The following is a 4,503-nucleotide window of genomic DNA, read 5'->3' as shown; positions in this document are numbered from 1 at the left end:
ATTATAATTAAACATTGAGTGTACAAAACATTAAGAACACCGGTTCTTTCCATGACATAGACAGACTGACCAAGTGAATCCAGGTGAAGCTTTGATCCCCTATTGATGTCACGTGTTAGGAAGGTGTTCCTAATGTTTGGTATAGTGGCTGATTATAGTATAAATGTCCTTTGTTAGTGTATATTCATTGTCAGTTCATAGGAACATTATTAAAGTCCTGTATTACCATATTATACCATGTACTCATATTATCCATATTTTATTATAGGGAAACAAACATCAGTTTTGACTGCAGCTGTAGGAATCACAGTTGTTGTTCTGGTTCTCATCCTCTGTCTCTCTGGACTCATGTGGTTCAGGTGACAGAATTTTTCAAATGTTTTATAATTTCCCCTTAGCACTCTGATTTGTTATGAATGCATTAATATATTCATTCATTCATTCATGTGCAAAACTGTATTAGTAACATATAAACTTCCACTAGTGGTCAGTAGAGAGCAGAATTCACTCTGTCCCACTTTACAGGAGATCCACAGCAGGAAGTGATGCCACAACAGACACACAGGTGACTATATCAGTTACACCTTCACCTCCACACCTGGTGACATTAATTTACTATGTCATGACAGTCTCTCTCATACTATTTTCACTGTTACCGTGACATCTCTCTCTCTCTCTCCACAGAGTGTCCATCCTGATCCTAACAGTGACACGTACACAGCTCTGAACATGAAGACCAGGTCACCAGAGTATGACACCCTGGCAGTAAGTGTGTTTAATGTGTGTGTGTGTCCATAAAAATGTTACAGAGTGGTGTGTAATGTGCTCATTCAGTGTCTTATTTCAGAATGTGAGGGACTCCCCCACTGTCACAATCCCTCAGATAGATGCTGAGGCCTCCGATTATGAGAACTGAAGAGAACCACAACCTGGACTGAAGAGAACCACCACAGAACCTGGACTGAAGAGAACCACCACAGAACCTGGACTGAAGAGAACCACCACAGAACCTGGACTGAAGAGAACCACCACTGAACCTGGACTGAAGAGAACCACCACAGAACCTGGACTGAGGAGAACCACCACAGAAACTGGACTGAAGAGAACCACAACAGAACCCGGACTGAAGAGCTACAGCATCAAACCAAAGCTAGGCCTCACAATGCTATTCTCTTACTATCATAATGCTTTCTAATCTAGAAGGTTTGAGACAATGAGCTTTAACTTCTGAGTAAGTGCTGGAGTTGAATTATCTTTCCTTGTAATGATAATTGTGTATATTGATGATAAATAAGATAGATTATGCTTCTGCTCTTTTTCTATGAGATTTGACCATTTGTAGATTTTCTATAACACAAAAAGTCCACTTTTCTGTTTACTCTCTGTAGATTAATATTATGTTTCTGCTCTTGTTCTATGGGATTTTGCCATTTCCAGACTTTTTAAAAGTATGTGTACACCTGCTAGTTGAACATTTGATTCCAAATTCATGGGCATTAATATGGAGTTGGTCCCCCCTTTGCTTTTATAACTTCCTTATCTCTTCTGGGAAGGCTTTCCACTAGATATTGGAACATTGCTGCTGGGACTTTGCTTCCATTCAGCCACAAGAGCATTAGTGAGGTCGGGCACTGATGTTGGGTGATTAGGCCTGGCATTCCAATTTATCCCAAAGGTGTTCGATGGGGTTGTGCATTGATATCCACAAGCAAAGGGAAAAGGTGAGAGGAGGAGAGTGCATAGATGCAAGAAGGAATACAACGTGGCTGCTATGAAAGTGAACTTTCTTTACCCGTGATCCGGGGTGTATTCATTCCGACGTTTCTTAAAACAGAAGCAAACAGAACGAAATGGGGATAAGCATACCTGAATTTTTCCAATAGCAACTGAAATTGAAACTGTTGGACTGATGATTACACCCTAGCTAGATACAGTCAAAAGTGTGCAAGGTGGTATTGCATGTTTAACTGTCTGTCCATGTGTCACTGTTTGTCGCCTCAAAATTGTATCTCGACCTGTGTGCACCTACGTTGTAAATTGAATTCATAGGCTAGGTTGTAGCAACCTCATGATGGCTCCATCTCATAACAACCTCCACTCTTCTGGGAAGGCTTTCCACTAGATGTTGGAACATTGCTGTAGGGACTTGCTTCCATTCAGCCACAAGAGCATTAGTGAGGTTGGGCACTGATGTTGGGCGATTAGGCCTGGCTTGCAGTCAGAGTTCCAGTTCATCCCAAAGGTGTTAAATGGGGTTGAGGTCAGGGCTCTGTGCAGGCCAGTCAAGTTCTCCCACACCGATATCGACAAACCATTATGTATGGACCTCGCTTTGTGCACGGTGGAATTGTCATGCTGAAACAGGAAAGGGCTTTCCCAAACTGTTGCCACAAAGTTGGAAGCACAGAATCATCTAGAATGTCATTGTATGCTGTAGCATTAAGATTTCCCATCACTGGATCTAAGGGGCCTAGCCCGAACCATGAAAAACAGCCCAAGACCATTATTCCTCCTCCACCAAACTTTACAGTTGGCACTGTGCATTGGGGCAGGTAGCGTTCTTCTGGCGTCCGCAAACCCAGATTCGTCTGTCAGACTGCCAGATGGTGAAGCGTGATTCATCACTCCAGAGAACGCGTTTCCACTGCTGCAGAGTCGAAGGGCTGCGAGCTTTACACAATTCCAGCCGACACTTGGCATTGCGCATGGTGATCATAGGCTTGTGTGCGGCTGCTCGGCCATGGACACGCCTTTCATGAAGATGCCGACATACAGTTCTTTTGCTGATGTTGCTTCCAGAGGCAGTTTTGACTTGGTAGTGAGTGTTGGAACCGAGGACACACCATTTTTACGCACTTCAGCTCTCAGCGCTCCTGTTCTGTGAGCCTGTGAGCTTCCACTTCGCGGCTGAGGCGTTGTTGCTCCTAGAAGTTTCCACTTCACAATAACAGCACTTACAGTTGACCCGGGGCAGAAATATGCCAAACTGACTTGTTGTAAAGGTGGCTTGATATGGCGGTGCCACGTTGAAAGTCACTGAGATCTTCAGTAAGGCCTGTCTATTGACAATGTTTGCATATGGAGATTGCATGGATGTTTGCTCAATTTTATACACCTGTTAGCAACGGGTGTGACTGAAATATCCGAAATCACTAGTTTGAAGGGGTGTCCATCCACATACTGTTGTGTTTATATATAGTGTAACTAACAGTTTTTTCATATTTCTAGCTCTTGGACCAGGTTTCTCCTGTTTAATAATTATTTAGTTTGAATTGCTATTACATAATACCATATTGTTCAGTGTCATGATATTCATTGTTTTATCACATTTTTCATTATTATCTATTTTAGATACATTAAGTACATGTTTACCTTTTCCAGTTTTTATATTGTGGTTCAGTGTCAATACAGTTGCAAATAAGTTGGCGTCATGTTGCAAATTTGCTCAAAGTTTAAGATAATAAATAAATTGACTATTTGATCAACTATTAATACATTGATTCATAACTATTTTCTCTCTGCTGTTGTTTCTTGTATTTCTGACTATTGGACACATGATGTCACCATTAAACCGATCAACACCAAGCACTGATCCTGACAAATGACATGCACGCACGCTGGTGGTGAGCGGCTCAGCTGTTTGTTCACCTGCAACTGCCCACAACTGCTAATAACCCATCTGCAACTGCCCGGCTATATGTGATGAAGTGGAAATCTGAGGCCCTCACCCACCCCTAACCCTGACCTGTTACACCCTCTATAACCACTGTGATTATTATTTGACCCTGCTGGTCATCTATGAACCTTTGAACATCTTGGGCTCCCGAGTGGTGCAGCAGTCTAAGGCACTGCATCTCAGTGCTAGAGGCATCACTACAGACCCTGGTTTGATCCCGGGCTGTATCACTACCGGCTGTAATCGGGAGTCCCATAGAGCGGTGCATAATTGGCCCAGTGTTGTCCGGGTTAAGGTAGGGTTTGGCCAAGGTAGACCGTCATTGTAAAATAATACATTTTTCTTAATTAACTTGCCTAGTTAAATTATGGTTAAATATAAAAAATAAAATAACAACCTGGCTTTAATGGCAATGTACTCTTATAATCTTCACCCGGCACAGTCAGAAGAGGACTAGCCATCCCTCAGAGACTAGTTCCTCTCTAGGTTTCATCATGCCATTCTAGGGAGCTTTTCCTAGCCACCGTGCTTCTACATCTGCATTGCTTGCTGTTTGTGGTTTTAGGCTGTGTTTCTGTATAATCACTTTTGTGACATCTGTTGATGTAAAAAAGGCTTGATAAATACATTTGATTTGATTTGAATGTGATTTTAGCTGTTAAATCTGGGCCTGTGTTTGTAGGTTCAAAGTTTGGTTTATTTGTCATATATATAAAAATACATTGAACTGCTTAATGACAAGCTACCTTACCATACAATACATCAACTAATGCAGGCCTAAGCTACAGTCAAAGTATACCTGTGTGTTTAATTCATTAAGGGCATGT

Source organism: Salvelinus namaycush, chromosome 39, assembly GCF_016432855.1.
Source record: "Salvelinus namaycush isolate Seneca chromosome 39, SaNama_1.0, whole genome shotgun sequence".
NCBI lineage: Eukaryota > Metazoa > Chordata > Actinopteri > Salmoniformes > Salmonidae > Salvelinus > Salvelinus namaycush.
Note: the sequence above shows the minus strand (reverse complement) of the source record.